The sequence below is a fragment of the Arachis hypogaea genome, chromosome 4 (assembly GCF_003086295.3).
Source record: "Arachis hypogaea cultivar Tifrunner chromosome 4, arahy.Tifrunner.gnm2.J5K5, whole genome shotgun sequence".
Taxonomy (NCBI): domain Eukaryota; kingdom Viridiplantae; phylum Streptophyta; class Magnoliopsida; order Fabales; family Fabaceae; genus Arachis; species Arachis hypogaea.
Genome location: NC_092039.1, coordinates 25,687,363 through 25,706,664, shown reverse-complemented (window position 1 = coordinate 25,706,664; position 19,302 = coordinate 25,687,363). Strand labels below are relative to the sequence as shown.

The window sequence follows — 19,302 nt, the reverse complement described above, 5'->3', positions numbered from 1 at the left end:
TAGTGATAGACTTGTCCTCCCCAATAGAGATATCTCCCTCTATAACAATTCTATTTGAATTGAATAGATGACAGATGAGGTGTGGGAATGCCAACCTTGCTTGGGTGGAAGGCTTCTCAGCTATCTTGTACAATTCTTAAGGAATTACCTCATGTACTTCCACCTCACTTCCAATCATGATGCAATGAATCATGATAGCTCTTTCAATAGTCACTTATGACCGGTTGCTAGTAGGGATGATAGAGCATTGGATAAATTTCAACCATTCTCTACCTATGGGCTTTAGGTCAAGCCTTCTTAGTTGAATGGGCTTGCCTTGGGAATCCCCTTTTCACTGTGCTCCTTCCACACAGATATCTACGAGCACTTGATCCAATCTCTGATCAAAGTTGACTCTTCTAGTATAAGGATGAGGATCTCCTTGCATCAGAGGCAAGTTGAATACCAACCTCATATTTTTTGGGCTGAAAGCTAAGATTCTCCCTCGAACCATGGTGCTCCAATTCTTAGGATTTGGGTTCACACTAGTGTTATGGTGTTTAGTAACCCAAGCATTAGCATAGAACACTTGCACTATTATGATCCTAACATCTTGAATGGGATTGGTTAGGACTTCCCAACCTCTTCTTTAGATCTCTCTTCAGATTTCTGGATACTTATTCTTGTTGAGCTTGAAAGGGACCTCAGAGATCACTTTCTTCTCTGCCACTACTTCATAGAAGTGGTCTTGGTGGGCTTTGGTGATGAATCTCTTCATCTCCCAAGATTCAGAGGTGGCGGCTACTGCCTTTCCCTTCCTCTTTCTAGAGAATTCTCTAACCTTGGGTGCCATAAGTGGTAATGGAAAGAAAAAGCTAGGCTTTTCCAACACCAAACTTAAAACTTTGCTCGTCCTCGAGCAAAAATAAAGAAAAGAGAAGAATGGGGTAGAAGAAGAAGAAAATAGAAGGCGATGGAGGGAGAGAGATGGCTCGGCCGAATAGGGCTTATGAGTGTATGAGAGGTGTGTGTATGAAGGGTTATGAAGAGGGTTATTTATAGGATTGCGGTAGTGTTGGGTCGGCCATGGGTGGGTAATTGGGAAAAAAAATTGATTTTGAAGTGGGTGGGGGTTGGTGGGAGTTATGATGGGTTTGTGGAAATGATATGGAGGTGATTGGGCTAGGGTTTATAGGGAAGTGTGTATGGGAAAGTGTGAAAGGGAGAGAGAGAATGAGTGGGGTAGGTAGAGATGCTGTGGGACCCACTGGTTTTGAGAGGCCAGGGAATTCAGATTCTCTGCCATCTACACCTGCATTTGAACGCCCAGGGTATGCTCCCTGGCTGGCGTTCAACGCCAGCAATGCTACCCATTTGGGGCATTGGATGCCCAGCCAGTGCTCCCTGGCTGGCGTTCAACGCCAGTAACACTCCATCCAGAGTGTTTTGTTTTCTCTGCTGAACGATTCTGTCTCTATTCTAACTGATGCACCTGATCATGAACCTAAAATAAAGAAAATAAAATGAAAGAAAGTGAAAATAAAAATAATTAATAAAGGTTGGGTTACCTCCCAACAAGTACATCTTTAACATCATTAGCTTGACAATTAGCTCCTTACGGAGGTGAGTATGGGCTTAGATTTTTGCCCCTTACAGTGAACTTTTTCCTGTCTTCTCATGAATGAGCTCCACATGCTATAGAGACAGGATACAACTCATCGTATGTGGTATGACTGGTTTCTTAGTGAAGACAACTCTCATTCTAGGTGAGAGGCCTTTTGTTGGAATATTCTTGTCTCTCCAGCCTTTAGGTACTTTCTTCCTAGTACCTTTGTGTTTAGAACTTGTTAATGGCTGTCCCTCATCAAACTTAGAATTGATGTTTGGGGGCTCTGCAAAGCTCTGCACAGAAAGAGAGGGTTGGAACAATAGGTGTTGCACCATTGTCTCTTTCTTATTAGAGGGAGAATTAGGGTGAGGCATCTTGAACAAGATGTGATCCTTCCATAGTTGTAAAGTTAGTTCTCCCTTAGCCACATCAATGATAGCATTGGCAGTGGCTAGGAAAGGTCTTTCAAGGATGACAGAGTTAACTTCATCCTCTCTAATATCCAAGATTATGAAGTTTGCAGGGATGTAGTGGTCTTTAATCTTCACCAAGACATCCTCTACTAAGCCATATGGCTTTTTCATTGTCTTGTTTGCCATCTCTAATGAGATGTTTGCAGCTTGTACCTCAAAGATTTCAGCTTTTTCATTACAGAGTGCGGCATGAGGTTGATGCTTGACACTGGTCACACAAAGCTTTCTCAAAGGTCATGGTGCCTATGGTGCAAGGAATCAGAAAGCGTCCAGGATCTGGAAGCTTCTGAGGTAGTCTCTGCTGAACCAAAGCATTCAATTCTTTGGTAAGCAGTGGAGGTTCTTCCTCCAGAGGCTCTGTACAAAATAACTTGGCATTCAGCTTACTGAGAGCTCCTAGGTACTGAGCAACTTGCTCTTCCCTAGTGTCTTCATCTTCATCAGAAGTTGAGTGTTCATAAGAACTTATGCACCGCATAAGTGCATGCAAAGGAACCTCTATGGTCTCTATATGAGCCTTGGCTTCCTTTAGTTCTTGGATATGGATTTCTGGAGTGGGGATTGAGCACTCAAAAGGGGTACCATTATTGGCATTCAACGCTAGCTTTGATGGCTCTATGGGAGTTGAACGCCCATGCTGTATACACTTACTGGCGTTAAACTCCAGTTCCCTTATCCTTTTGGGCGTTGAACGCCCACCAGGGGTATCCTGGCTAGCATTCAACACCAGCTTCCCTATCTGGTTGGGCGTTGAACGCCCAGTGAGGAGTTTCTCACGAGCGTTTAGCGCAAGTTTTGCTGTATGTTTGGGCATTGAATGCCCAGCCAGTGTTCCCGCAATTGACACCAAACTTAAAAATTGACACTAGACTCAAACCAGAAACACAAAATATTTTTTTCTTTTATGATTTTATTAATTTATTTGGATTTTTTGAAAATTATTTTTAGAAAAACAAAAAAGAAGAGATAAAATTTTTTGAAAGATTTTTGAAAATTTTTTGAAAATAAAATAGAGATTGAAACAAAAACAAAATTACCTAATCTGAGCAACAAGATGAACCGTCAGTTGTCCAAACTCGAACAATCCCCGGCAACGGCGCCAAAAACTTGGCGCACGAAATTGTGATACACAATGGCGCCAACAACTTGGTACGCACAATTGTAATCTCAACTCTTTTTCACAACTTCCCACAACTAACAAGCAAGTGCACTGGGTCGTCCAAGTAATAAAACTTACGTGAGTAAGGGTCGATCCCATGGAGATTGTCAGCTTGAAGCAAGCTATGGTCACCTTGTAAATCTCAGTCAGGCAGATTAAAATGGTTATAGAGTTTTGATAATTAAAAGATAAATAAAACATAAAATAAGATAGAGATACTTATGTAATTCATTGGTGGGAATTTCAGATAAGTGTATGGAGATGCGTAGTTCCTTCTGAATCTCTGCTTTCCTATTGCCTTCATCCAATCCTTCATACTCCTTTCCATGGCAAGCTATTTGTAGGGGGATCACCGTTGTCAATGGCTACCGTCCATCCTCTCAGTGAAAATGGTCCAGCTACGGGTTACGTAGGGCTAATCATCTGTCGGTTCTCGATCGTGTAGGAATAGGATTTACTATCCTTTTGCGTCTGTCACCACGCCCTACAGTCGCGAGTTTGAAGCTTGTCACAGTCATCCCATCCCAGATCCTACTTGAAATACCACAGACAAGGTTTAGACTTTTCGGTTCTCAAGAATGCTGCCAATGGATTCTAGCTTATACCACGAAGATTCTGATCTCACGGAATGGAAAGCTCTGTTGTTAGGAGAGGTAACCATGCATTATGGACCAGGAATCCAAGAGATACACACTCTAGCTTTCGTAGGTAGAACAGAAGTGTTTGTCAGGCGTGTGTTCATAAGTGAGAATGGTGATGAGTGTCACGGATCATAACATTCATCAGGTTGATGTGCGAAAGAATATCTTAGAATAAGAATAAGCATGAATTGAATAGAAATCAGTAGTAATTGCATTAATACTCGAGGAACAGCAGAGCTCCACACCCTTAATCTATGGTGTGTAGAAACTCCACCGTTGAAAATACATAAGTGATGAAGTTCCAAGCATGGCCGTGAGGTCATCCCCCAATGTCTAAGATCGCATAAACTGATCAAAGATAGATACCAAGATGAAAATACAATAGTAAAAAGTTGTATTATATATTTTGGAAAGCCCTAGATGTATACTTTTCAACACAATTGAAAGCGCACCATTTGGACTTTTGTAGCTCCAAAAATTCCATTTCGAGTGCAGGGAGGTCAGAATCCAATAGCATCAGCAGTCCTTTGTCAGCCTCTGAATCAGATTTTTGCTCAGGTCCCTCAATTTCAGCCAGAAAATACCTGAAATCACAGAAAAACACACAAACTCATAGTAAAGTCCAGAAATGTGAATTTTTCTTAAAAATTAATAAAAATATACTAAAAAGTAACTAAATCATACTAAAAACTATATAAAAACAATGCCAAAAAGCGTATAAATTATCCGCTCATCACAACACCAAACTTAAATTGTTGCTTGTCCCCAAGCAACTGAAAACAAAATAGGATAAAAAGAAGAGAATATACAATAAATCTCACAATATCAATGAAACTTAGTCCCAATTAGATGAGCGGGGCTTTTAGATTTTTGCCTCTGAACAGTTTTGGCATCTCACTTTATCCTTTGAAGTTCAGAATGATTGGCATGTATAGGAACTCAGAATTTTAGATAGTGTTATTGATTCTCCTCTTTTAGTATGTTGATTCTTGAACACAGCTACTTTATGAGTCTTGGCCGTGGCCCTAAGCAGTTTGTTTTCCAGGATCACGACTTTAACCACTTAGTCTCAAGCTTTTCACTTGGACCTTCATGACACAAGCACATGGTTATGGACAGCTTGATTTAGCCGCTTAGCCCTCGATTTTATTTCCTTGGGCCCTCCTATCCATTAATGCTCAAAGCCTTGGATCCTTTTTACCCTTGACTTTTGGTTTTAAGGGCTATTGGCTTTTTCTGCTTGCTTTTTCTTTTTCTTTCTCTTTCTTTTTGCCACTTTTTTTTTCACTACTTTTTCTTGCTTCAAGAATCAATTTCATGATTTTTCAGATTATCAATAACATTTCTCTTTGTTCATCATTCTTTCAAGAGCCAACAATTTTAACATTCATAAACAACAAGATAAAAAATATGCACTGTTCAAGTATTCATTCAGAAAATAAAAAGTATTGCCACCACATCAAAATAATTAAACTAATTTCAAGATAAAATTTGAAATCCAATTACTTCTTGTTCTTTTGTAATTAAGCACATTTTTCATTTAAGATAGGTGAATGATTCATGGAATTATTCATAGCTTTAAGACATAGACACCAGACACTAATGATCTTGTAATGAAGACACAAACGTAGATGACACAATAAGCATAAAAACCGAAAAATAGAAAATTAAATAGACAAGGAGATTAAGGAATGAGTCCACCTTAGTGAGGGTGGCGTCTTCCTCTTGAAGAACCGATGGTGCTTTTGAGCTCCTCTATGTCTTTTTCTTGCCTTTGTTGCTCCATCCCTAGTGATTTTGGTGCTCCTATCCTTAGTTGTTCCCAATAGTTGTGTGGAGGAAAATGTATCCCTTGAGGCATCTCAGGGATTTCTTGACTTGTTGAGGTCCATGAGTGGGCTCTCTTGTTGTGCAGTCAAATGCTCTACTACTGAGCTATGGACCCTTGAGATGGATCTCTCCATCTCCCATGACTCGGAGGTGGAAGCTTTTATCTTCCCTTTCCTCTTTCTAGAGGTTTTTCTGGCCTTAGGTGCCATAAATGATTATGGAAAAACAAAAAGCAATGCTTTTACCACACCAAACTTAAAATGTTTGCTCGTCCTCGAGCAAAAGAAGAAAGAAAGAAGGGGAAGAAGAAGAGAATGGAGGAGATGGAGGGATAGAGTGAAAGGTGGGGTAGGTGGGGATTGGTGTGGAATTTATAACCCACACTTACTAACTGGCAAGTGCACCGGGTCGTACCAAGTAATACCTTACGTGAGTAAGGGTCGATCCCACGAGGATTGATGGATTAAGCAACAATAGTATTTGATAAGATTAGTTAGGCAAGCAGAAAAGAGTGTTTTGGTATTCAAAGAGCATTAAACACAGACAAATAAATAAGTTGGGAATAATATAACGAGAAGATAGTTAAGGTTTCAGAGTTATCTATTTTTCCGAATTAAATTTTTTATTACTAACTGATTTAATCATGCAAGATATAATTTCATGGCAAACTATATGTGACTAGGCCCTAATTCCTTAGACCTTCCTAGTCTCCTCTAAAATTTATTAACTGCCAATTCCTTGGTCAGTTAATTCCAATTAGAGGGTAAAAATCAATTTTCAGTTTATATGCCACAAAAATTCTAATTACCCAAAAATAAGGGGATTATATGTCACGTATCCCATCAAATCCAAATAATTAAAATTTAGGATAATATGTTTTCAAGCTGTTGTTCAAGTAAAGAGCTTTTCCAAGTTTTACAAGAACTCAATTAGAACATGGGTCATACTTTCGTTCCACCCATATTCATAAAATAAAGAGCGAAAACAATTATTGAAATATAAATCAAAGCATGGAATAAATTAGAAAGATCAAACGAATTAATCCATTACAAATAGACAGAGCTCCTAACCTTAACAATGGAGGATTAGTTGCTCATGGTTCAGAGAAGAAAAATAAGGGTTCTCGTAACAAATTGGTAAAAAAATGGTGCCTGTCTAAATGTACCGAGTTTCTATTTATTACTAATCCTAATAGGTTTTAAAATCAAAAATTAAAAATAATATCTTTTCCTAAAAGATAAGATTTGAATTTAAATTCAAATTAATTAACAGATTTTCAGTTGATGGTTGGGGACCACTTGCTTTGTCCATTCTGCAGCTTCTAATCTGTGTTTTCTGGGCTGGAAAGTGGGTCAAAACAGCCCAAAATTCGTAACCAGCGTCATTTGTAATTTTGCAGATCGCGCATGTGACGCGTCCGCGTCGTCTACGCGCTCGCGTCATTTGTGCATATTCCACTTCACGCGTTCGCGTCAGGCACGCGATCGAGTCATTGCAATTTCTCCATTCCGCGCGGTCGCGTGAGCCATGCGTCCGCGTCGGTTTTCGCTGGGCATCTCTTTCGTTTCTTCTTTTTTTCTGCAGAAACTTCATCAAATCCATCCGAATGCTACCTAAAATAAATAAAATTGCACAAAACTCAAAATAGCATCCATAGTGGCTAAAATATAATTAATTCTCAATTAAACTCAACAATTTAGATGCAAATTCACTAGGAAAAGATAGATAAGATGCTCACGCATCAGGGATCCTGTGGCGTCCACAGATCCTGAAGTGTCAAGGATTTATCATCCCTGCTCCTATTAGGCGTGTAAACGCCCTAGGTGTGCAATCTTGCCGTTTAACACCAGACTGTTGCTTGTTTCTTGCGTTAAATGCCAGCTTTTATTGTTGCAACCTATTTCTGGTGTTTAACGCCAGATTGTAGCCTGTTTCTGGCATTTAATGCCAGTCTGGTGCTTGTTTTTTGCGTTTAACGCCTAGAATGGTGCCAGACTGGGCGTTAAACGCCCATTCTGCTACCCTTACTGGCGTTTAAATGCCAATAAGTGTCTCCTCCAAGGTGTGCTATTTTTAATGTTGTTTTTGATTTTTCTTTAATTTTTGCAATTGTTTATATGACTGCACATGATCATCAACCTAAAAAAAAAGAAAATAACATGAAATAACATAGATAAAAAAAATTGGGTTGCCTCCCAATAAACGCTTCTTTAATGTCAGTAGCTTGACAGTGAGCTCTCATGGAGCCTCACAGATGTTCAGAGCATTGTTGGGACCTCCCAACACCAAACTTAGAGTTTGAATATGGGGGTTCAACACCAAACTTAGAGTTTGGTTGTGGCCTCCTGGTGCGCGAAATTGTGAACAATACTTTTTCACAACTCTCATAATCCCCGGTCATGAACCCCAAAAACTTGGTGCTCAGTACCATGGCATTACACAACTTCGCACAACTAACCAGCAAGTGCACTGGGTCGTCCAAGTAATAAACCTTACGCGAGTAAGGGTCGATCCCACGGAGATTGTTAGTATTGAAGCAAGCTATGGTCATCTTGTAAATCTTAGTCAGGCAAACTCAAATGGTAATGGTGATGAACGAAAATAACACAAAGGTAAAGATAGAGATACTTATGTAATTCATTGGTAGGAACTTCAGATAAGCGCATGAAGATGCCTTCCCTTCCGTCTCTCTGCTTTCCTACTGTCTTCATCCAATCCTTCTTATTCCTTTCCATGGCAAGCTTGTGTAGGGTTTCACCGTTGTCAATGGCTACCTCCCATCCTCTCAGTGAAAACGATTGCATATGCTCTGTCACAGCACGCGGAATTCAGCTGTCGGTTCTCGGTCAGGCCGGAATAGAATCCATCGATTCTTTTGCGTCTGTCACTAACGCCCCGCCTGCTAGGAGTTTGAAGCACGTCACGGTCATTCAATCATTAAATCCTACTCAGAATACCACAGACAAGGTTAGACCTTCCGGATTCTCTTGAATGCCGCCATCAGTTCTTGCCTATACCACGAAGATTCCGATTAAAGAATCCAAGAGATATTCACTAGAGCCTTGGTTGCTTGTAGAACAAAAGTGGTTGTCAGTCACCTTGTTCATAGGTGAGAATGATGATGAGTGTCACGGATCATCACATTCATCAAGTTGAAGAGCAAGTGATATCTTGGACAAAGAACAAGCGGAATTGAATAGAAGAACAATAGTAATTGCATTAATACTCGAGGTACAGCAGAGCTCCACACCTTAATCTATGGTGTGTAGAAACTCCACCGTTGAAAATACATAAGAACAAGGTCTAGGCATGGCCGTGAGGCCAGCCTCCCAATGATCTAAGAACTAGATGTCCAAAGATGATCAAAGGATCAAAAATAATCCAAAGATCCAAAGATGAAAATACAATAGTAAAAGGTCCTACTTATAGAAAACTAGTAGCCTAAGGTTTACAGAAATGAGTAAATTACATAAAAATCCACTTCCGGGCCCACTTGGTGTGTGCTTGGGCTGAGCAATGAAGCATTTTCGTGTAGAGACTCTTCTTGGAGTTAAACGCCATCTTTTATGCCAATTTGGGCATTTAACTCCCATTTGGGTGCCAGTTCCGGCGTTTAACGCTGGGATTTCTGAGGGTGACTTTGAACGCCGGTTTGGGCCATCAAATCTTGGGCAAAGTATGGACTATCATATATTGCTGGAAAGCCCAGGATGTCTACTTTCCAACGCCGTTGAGAGCGCGCCAATTGGGCTTCTGTAGCTCCAGAAAATCCACTTCGAGTGCAGGGAGGTCAGAATCCAACAGCATCTGCAGTCCTTTTTAGTCTCTGAATCAGATTTTTGCTCAGGTCCCTCAATTTCAGCCAGAAAATACCTGAAATCACAGAAAAACACACAAACTCATAGTAAAGTCCAGAAAAGTGAATTTTAACTAAAAACTAATAAAAATATGCTAAAAACTAACTAGATCATACCAAAAACACACTAAAAATAATGCCAAAAAGTGTATAAATTATCCGCTCATCACCTCCCAACACCAAACTTAGAGTTTGGCTATGGGGGCTTTGTTTGACTTTGTATTGAGAGAAGCTTTTCATGCTTCCTCTCCATGGTTACAGAGGAAGATCCTTGAGTTTTAAACTCAAGGTAGTTGATGGGAAGCAGAAGCTGGTGAATTAAAAATTATTAAAATGATTATGTTGCAAGTATAGTTCTTAATTCACCAAAAATCTGCCTATCAATTTAGAAATATGTCACAGAGAGTTTAAATTAAAATTACTGGGAGTTTTAAGTCCCAGGTCGTCTCCCAACGAGTTGCAGAGAAGTGTGCTATCTTCTTAATCAGATGTTCAAGAAGTTGAGTTGAGTAAATTGGGATTTAAATTGAGGGTAATTAAATAATATGAATAAAAGCCTTGACTGGGAATTGATTAGTTGGGATCTCTATCATTGATGGAGTGATTTTTAAGATTAATTTATAATTAATGGTTGCTCTGTTTGGTTATCCTTTACTAGGTAAGGGAAAGTCAAACAAGTTGAATTACTGGATCTGTTCACAAGTTACAACCCACTTAGTTCAAAGGGATTGGCGTCGGTGACAGGATGGTAATTCAACAGTTAACCCAATTACAAATTTTCTTTCAATCCTTCCAACTTAAGAGTTCCTTTTTAATCAATTCCCCATCAAGTAATGAAACTACTCACGCATTGTAAATAATAAATCCATAAAACATGGAAGGGAATAAAAAAAAGACATAGTTATTGAAATTGAAATTGAATGAAAAAGAAATAATCCTTGCATTAAATAATCATAAAAGTATCTGAATGACAAAATTGAACAAAAACAAGGAACATGGAAGAATAGAACCAAGTTAAGAAGACAAACTAGAGTGATGAAGTCTTGATGAGGAAATAACTCTTCTCAATGTTCCATGCTAAAATCAATTAAAAATTAAAATTAAAAACTAGAGAAAAAACCTAAGAGAGAAAACTAGATCTCCAAACTACTGAATGTATGTTGTTTCTGCATATTCTCTGACTCTAGTCTGCTGTTCCGGGCCGAAAACTGGGCCGAAATAAGGTCCAAAATCGCCCCCCAGCAAATTCTGCAGATTATGCAGATCGCACATGTCACGCGATCGCGTCATCCATGCGGACGCGTCGCTTGTGCTTTTTCCTTGCCACGCGTTTGCGTCGTCCACGCTACCGCGTCGCTTGCGCTTTCCAATCCGCGCGGCCGCGTAAGCCATGCGGCCGTGTCACTGCGATTTGCGCTCCTTCGCGCGGTCGCGTGAGCCATGCGACCGCGTCACTTTTCGCTGGTTATCTCCTCAAACTCTTGTGTTCCTTCCATTTTTGCTAGCTTCCTTTCCAGTCTCCAACTCATTCATGCCCTATAAAGCCTGAAACACTTGACACAAGGATCACGGCATCGAATGGAATAATGGAGAATTAAAATTAAATAATTAAAATCTCTAGGGAGCAATTTTCGAACATGTACTAAATTTAGGAAGGAAATCTAAATGCATGCTAAATTAATGAATAAGTGGGTAAGGATCATGACAAAATCACACAATTAAACACAATATAAACCATAAAATAGTGGTTTATCAACCTCCCCACACTTAATCATTAGCATGTCCTCATGCTAAATTGAAGGAGACAAGGAAATAAGTATGAACATGTAGAAACTCATGAAATGCAATGCAATCCTACATATATAAATAAATGCAACTATATGATTATTGTCCACTTGATCAAAAGTAAATAAGCCCTTCAAAACAATTACAAATCAAATTCCACTAATTCTATCATTATACAATAAAACAGATAAAAGTGCAAGAAGATAGCTTATGAAAGCAGGAAACATGAAAATTCAAGCATCGAACCCTCACTGATAATGTATGTACGCTCTGATCTTTAGTGTATAGGGTAATCACTCTATTCTTCTCTAGTCATGTTTTCTAACTTTTGTTTTTTCTCCTAACCAATCAACAACAGTTAATATACCAATGCAAACATCATGAGGTCTTTCCAGGGTTGTAATGGGGCCAAGGTGCAGGTAAGGGTATACATATGGTTAAGTGAGCTTTATAAATTGAATCTTTAATTAACCTAAGCTCTCACCTAATATACATATACTCTATATACTTTAAATTCATGCCTAGCTACCCATAATTCCCTTTTTCAACCCATACTCATGTTTCAACTTTGTATTTTGATTCTATCATATGTGCATTGATTTTTGAATTCTGAATTTAACATTGGGGTAATTTTGTCCCCTTATTTATTTATTTATCATCATTTTTTTTATAGTTTCACATGAGTAGGTATCCAAATTCCCTTTAAATTTTCATGACACATTCCCTTAACAACTTTTGTTCCAACAATTTCCCATACTTAACTAGCACACACAATTCTATCTTAAGCTAACCAAAGATTCAATTTGGGATATGCAATTGTTTTTTAGCTTAAGGTTAGTAATGTGGTAAAATATAGAACAAATGGGGTTTTTAAAGGCTCAAAGTGGTTAACAAGGGTAATTGAAAAGGGTAGGCTTGATTTAGATAAGTGAGTTTAAACAAATAATGGCCTCAATCATGTGCAAGCATGTAAATATAATAAATATTGGACATATAAGATAAAAAAAATATAGATTACAATCATAGAGAAGTAAACACACAAGAATAAAATAATTATGGTTAAATAATGTAACCATACATAAAGGCTCAAATCTTTCACAGGTTGTGTGTTCTTTAGCTCAAACGTCATGTTCCAAATACAACTCAAGCAGATTTATCATAAAAATTTTCTGAAAAATTAGTGAAATTTTATTCCAAAGATAGATTTTTAAAAGAAACTTATTGTCTTTTCAATCAAGTAGAACATGCATGCAACTATTATAACCTCTGCAATTTATTCTATTCTATAAAGGGAAGAAAATCTAACTAAAATATCCTAATTATTGGTGTACAGAGAAGAAAAATTACCTCCGGAAGTCAGGTACTGACCGACCTCCCTACACTTAAGGCTTTGCACCATCCTCGGTGCCATCTGTCAGGAACAGGGGTGGGCTGGTAGCAGTATCTCCACAGTCAGGACTATCATGGCTCCCGGTGCTGGTAAAAGAAGTGGAGTCTGGAGTGTCTGAGTCCTTGAATTTGCCCATGATCAGTGATGAGCGGATAATTTGTATGCTTTTTGGCATTGTTTTTAGTATGTTTTTGGTATGATATAGTTAGTTTTTAGTATATTTTTATTAGTTTTTAGTTAAAATTTACTTTTCTGGACTTTACTATGAGTTTGTGTGTTTTTCTGTGATTTCAGGTATTTTCTGGCTGAAATTGAGGGACCTGAGCAAAAATCTGATTCAGAGACTGAAAAGGACTGCAGATGCTGTTGGATTCTGACCTCCCTGCATTCGAAGTGGATTTTCTGGAGCTACAGAAGCCCATTTGGCGCGCTCTCAACGGCGTTGGAAAGTAGACATCCTGGGCTTTCCAGCAATATATGATAGTCCATACTTTGCCCAAGATATGATGGCCCAAACCGGCATTCAAAGTCACCCTCAGGAATCCCAGCGTTAAACGCTGGAACTGGCACCCAAATGGGAGTTAAACGCCCAAACTGGCACTAAAGCTGGCGTTTAACTCCAAGAAGAATCTCTACACGAAAATGCTTCATTGCTCAGCCCAAACACACACCAAGTGGGCCCGGAATTGGATTTTTATGTCATTTACTCATTTCTGTACACCTTAGGCTACTAGTTTTCTATAAGTAGGACCTTTGACTATTGTATTAAGGGTCTTTCGATCTTTGGATCTTTTGATCATGTTTTTATGATTGAACCCTCTTTGGGAGGCTGGCCATTCGGCCATGCCTAGACCTTATGCTTATGTATTTTCAACGGTGGAGTTTCTACACACCATAGATTAAGGTGTGGAGCTTTGCTGTACCTCGAGTATTAATGCAATTACTATTGTTCTTCCATTCAATTCCGCTTGTTCTTTATCCAAGATATCACTTGTTCTTCAACTTGATGAATGTGATGATCCGTGACACTCATCATCATTCTCACCTATGAACAAGGTGACTGACAACCACTTCTGTTCTACAAGCAACCAAGGCTCTAGTGAATATCTCTTGGATTCTTGATTGCACGATGCATGGTTGATCGCCTGACAACCGAGTGCTCGTCTGACAAACGAGCCAACCATTCCGTGAGATCAGAGTCTTCGTGGTATAGGCAAGAACTGATGGCGGCATTCAAGAGAATCCGGAAGGTCTGACCTTGTCTGTGGTAATCTGAGTAGGATTCAATGACTGAATGACTGTGACGTGCTTCAAACTCCTAGCGGGCGGGGCGTTAGTGACAGACGCAAAAGAATCGATGGATTCTATTCCGGCCTGACCGAGAACCGACAGCTGAATTCCGTTATGCTGTGACAGAGCATATGCAATCGCTTTCACTGAGAGGATGGGAGGTAGCCATTGACAACGGTGAAACCCTACACAAGCTTGCCATGGAAAGGAGTAAGAAGGATTGGATGAAGACAGTAGGAAAGCAGAGAGACGGAAGGGAAGGTATCTTCATGCGCTTATCTGAAGTTCCTACCAATGAATTACATAAGTATCTCTATCTTTACCTTTGTGTTATTTTCGTTCATCACCCATATACATTTGAGTTTGCCTGACTAAGATTTACAAGATAACCATAGCTTGCTTCATACTAACAATCTCCGTGGGATCGACCCTTACTCGCGTAAGGTTTATTACTTGGACGACCCAGTGCACTTGCTGGTTAGTTGTGCGAAGTTGTGTAATGCCATGGTATTGAGCTACCAAGTTTTTGGGGTTCATGACCGGGGATTATGAGAGTTGTGAAAAAGTATTGTTCACAATTTCGCGCACCAAGTTTTTGGCGCCGTTGCCGGGGATTGTTCTAGTTTTGAGCAAGCTTTTGGTAACATCAGTGCCAAGATCCGGCAACAACACCAAGTTTTTGGCGTTATTGCCGGGGATTGTTCAAGTTTGGACAACTGACGGTTCATCTTGTTGCTTAGATTAGGTATTTATTTTTTTTCAAAAATCTTGAAGAGGAATTCTAGAGTTTCATGATGATTTGTTGAAGTCTGGCTGGCTGAGAAGCCATGTCTAATCTCATTGGACCGAGGTTTCAACTTATCATCACAAGAGCTTGTTGATTTTTATCAAATCTTACTTTTGGAGTAGTGATCTGCTAAGGCTTGGCTGGCCTTTGGCCATGTCTAGTGTTTTGGACCGAAGCTTTCTTTGAAAGCTTGGCTGGCTGTGAAGCCATGTCTAATTCCTGGACCGGAGTCTTAGACTAGCATTGCACTGATTCCTGGAATTCTCATTAAGAATTTTGATATCTTTTTCCACTTAATTTTCGAAAAACACAAAAAAATTAAAAAAATCATAAAATCCAAAAATTTCTTGTTTGAGTCTAGTGTCTCGTCTTAAGTTTGGTGTCAATTGCATGCATTCATTCATGTGTCTTATGGATCTTCAAGTAATTCTTGATGATCTTCGTGCTCTGATCTTTGAATTCTATTGACTTGAGTGTTTTGAGTGTCTCATATGCATTTTCATTTTGTTAGTGTCAGTAGTATACAAACTGCTAAGTTTGGTGTTTTGCATGCATTGTTATTTGATTCTTGTTGCATTTTGATTTTTCCTTATCATTAAAAATTCAAAAATATTTTTTTATTTGTGTCTTTTCAAGTCAATAATACAGAGAATTGAAGATTCAGAACATACAGCAGAGGAATTGCACAGAAAAAGCTGGGCGTTCAAAATGCCCAGTGAAGAAGGACAGACTGGCGTTTAAACGCCAGCCAGGGTACCTGGTTGGGCGTTTAACGCCCAAAAGGGTAGCATTTTGGGCGTTAAACGCCAGAATGGATACCATTCTGGGCGTTTAACGCCAGGATGGCTAGAGGGGAAGATTTTGTTTTCAAATCAATTTTTTTTCAAGTTTTCAAAATCTTTTCAAAATCAAATCTTTTTCAAATCAATTTTTCAATCAAATCTTTTTCAAAACCAATTTCTTTCCATTTTTAAAAATACTTACTATCAATTAATGATTTGATTCAACATTTCAAGTATGTTACCTTTTCTGTTGAGAAAGGTTTAATGTTTGAATCATATCTTTTCTTGTTAGTCAAGTTTTTAATTTTCAAATCAAATCTTTTCAAAATGCTTTTCAAATCATATCTTCTCAATCACATTTTTTTTATCAATCATATCTTCTTAACCACATCTTTTTCAAAATAGTTTTCAATCAAATCTTTTTGATTTCTAATTTCAAAATCTTTTTCAAAAATCACTTGATTTCTTTTCCATTTTCATTTTCGAAAATTAAGTAATGTTTTTCAAAAATGTTTTCAAAATTTTTCACTTAATTTTCGAAAATTACTTCCCTCCTTCTCACATCCTTCTATTTATGGACTAACACTATCCCTTAATGCAAAATTCGAACTCCATCTCCTTTGATAAGTTCGAATTTTCTACTTCTGTCTTCTACTCTTCTTTTCCTCTGACACCTAAAGGAATCTCTATAATGTGACATAGAGGATTCCACATTTTCTTGTTCTCTTCTCTTTCTTATGAGCAGGAGCAAAGACAAAGGCATTCTTGTTGAGGCTGATCCTGAACCTGAAAGGACCTTGAAAAGAAAGCTCAGAGAAGCCAAAGCACAACTCTCTTTAGAGCACCTGACCGAATTCTTCAAAGAAGAAGAACTCATGGCAGCCGAAAACAACAACAATGCCAACAATGCAAGGAAGGTGCTGGGTGACTTTACTGCACCTACTCCCGACTTCTATGGGAGAAGCATCTCTATCCCTGCCATTGGAGCAAACAACTTTGAGCTTAAGCCTCAATTAGTTTCTCTAATGCAACAGAATTGCAAGTTCCATGGACTTCCATTGGAAGATCCTCATCAGTTTTTAGCTGAATTCTTGCAAATCTGTGACACTGTTAAGACTAATGGGGTTGACCCTGAGGTCTACAAACTTATGCTATTCCCTTTTGCTGTAAGAGACAGAGCTAGAACATGGTTGGACTCTCAACCTAAAGAAAGCCTGGACTCTTGGGAAAAGCTAGTCAATGCCTTCTTGGCAAAGTTCTTTCCGCCTCAAAAATTGAGTAAGCTTAGAGTGGAAGTCCAAACCTTCAGACAGAAGGAAGGAGAATCCCTCTATGAAGCTTGGGAAAGATACAAACAATTAATCAGAAAATGTCCCTCTGACATGCTTTCTGAATGGAGCATCATAGGAATTTTCTATGATGGTCTCTCTGAACTGTCCAAGATGTCCTTGGATAGCTCTGCTGGAGGCTCTCTTCATTTGAAGAAGACGCCTGCAGAAGCTCAAGAACTGATTGAAATGGTTGCAAATAACCAATTCATGTACACTTCTGAAAGGAATCCTGTGAACAATGGGACTAGTCAGAAGAAAGGAGTTCTTGAGATTGACACTCTGAATGCCATTTTGGCTCAGAATAAAATATTGACCCAACAAGTCAATATGATTTCTCAAAGTCTGTCTGGAATGCAAAATGCACCAAGCAGTACTAAGGAAGCTTCATCTGAGGAAGAAGCTTATGATCCTGAGAACCCTTCAATGGAAGAGGTGAATTACATGGGAGAACCCTATGGAAACACCTACAATCCTTCATGGAGGAATCATCCAAATCTTTCATGGAAGGATCAACAGAGACCTCAACAAGGTTTCAATAACAATAATGGTGGAAGAAACAGGTTTAGCAATAGCAAGCCTTTTCCATCATCTTCTCAGCAACAGACAGAGAGCTCTAAGCAGAATACCTCTGACTTAGCAACAATGGTCTCTGATCTAATCAAAACCACTCAAAGTTTCCTGAATGAAACAAGGTCCTCCATTAGGAATCTGGAAGGACAAGTGGGTCAGCTGAGCAAGAGAATTACTGAACTCCCTCCAAGTACTCTCCCAAGCAATACTGAAGAAAATCCAAAAGGAGAGTGCAAGGCCATCAACATGGCCGAATTCTGGGAAGGAGAAGAGGCAGTGAACGCCATTGAGGAAGACCTCAATGGATGTCCACTGACCTCCAATGAGTTCCCCAATGAGGAACCATGGGAATCTGAGGCTCAAATTGAGACCATAGAGATTCCATTGGACTTACTTCTGCCATTCATGAGCTCTGATGAGTATTCTTCCTCTGAAGAGGATGAGTATGTCACTGAAGAGCAAGTTGCTAAGTACCTTGGAGCAATCATGAAGCTAAATGACAAGTTATTTGGAAATGAGACTTGGGAGGATGAACCCCCTTTACTCACCAAGGAACTGGATGACTTGTCTAGGCAGAAACTGCCTCAAAAGAGACAGGATCCTGGGAAGTTTTCAATACCTTGTACCATAGGCACCATGACCTTCAAGAAGGCCTTGTGTGACTGGTGCGCGAAATTGTGAACAATACTTTTTCACAACTCTCATAATCCCCGGTCATGAACCCCAAAAACTTGGTGGCTCAATACCATGGCATTACACAACTTCGCACAACTAACCAGCAAGTGCACTGGGTCGTCCAAGTAATAAACCTTACGCGAGTAAGGGTCGATCCCACCAAGATTGTTAGTATTGAAGCAAGCTATGGTCATCTTGTAAATCTTAGTCAGGCAAACTCAAATGGTAATGGTGATGAACAAAAATAACACAAAGGTAAAGATAGAGATACTTATGTAACTCATTGGTAGGAACTTCAGATAAGCGCATGAAGATGCCTTCCCTTCCGTCTCTCTGCTTTCCTACTTTCTTCATCCAACCCTTCTTATTCCTTTCTATGGCAAGCTTGTGTAGGGTTTCACCGTTGTCAATGGCTACCTCCCATCCTCTCAGTGAAAGCGATTGCATATGCTCTGTCACAGCATAGCGGAATTCAGCTGTCGGTTCTCGGTCAGGCCGGAATAGAATCCATCGATTCTTTTGCGTCTGTCACTAACGCCCCGCCTGCTAGGAGTTTGAAGCACGTCACAGTCATTCAGTCATTGAATCCTACTCAGAATACCACAGACAAGGTTAGACCTTCCGGATTCTCTTGAATGCTGCCATCAGTTCTCGCCTATACCACGAAGACTCTGATCTCACGGAATGGTTGGCTCGTTTGTCAGACGAGCACTCGGTTGTCAGGCGATCAACCATGCATCGTGCAATCAGGAATCCAAGAGATATTCACCAGAGCCTTGATCGCTTGTAGAACAAGAGTGGTTGTCAGTCACCTTGTTCATGGGTGAGAATGATGATGGGTGTCACGGATCATCACATTCATCAAGTTGAAGAACAAGTGATATCTTAGAACAAGAACAAGCGGAATTGAATGGAAGAACATTAGTAATTGCATTAATACTCGAGGTACAGCAGAGCTCCACACCTTAATCTATGGTGTGTAGAAACTCCACCGTTGAAAATACATAAGCATAAGGTCTAGGCATGGCCGAATGGCCAGCCTCCCAATGATCTAAGAACTAAAATGTCCAAAGATGATCTAGAGATCTCAAGTGATCAAAAGATTTTTTATAGAATAGTCAAAGGTCCTACTTATAGAAAAACTA

The 19,302-nt window shown here is 39.4% G+C and overlaps 1 non-coding gene across 1 annotated transcript; it reads right to left on the bottom strand.

Moving 5' to 3' along the window:
* Positions 1-16,861: 16,861 nt before the first annotated feature.
* LOC112798924 (small nucleolar RNA R71) lies at positions 16,862-16,969 on the bottom strand. Its single transcript, XR_003200519.1, has one exon. It is a non-coding gene; the product is annotated as a small nucleolar RNA R71 (small nucleolar RNA).
* Positions 16,970-19,302: the final 2,333 nt, after the last annotated feature.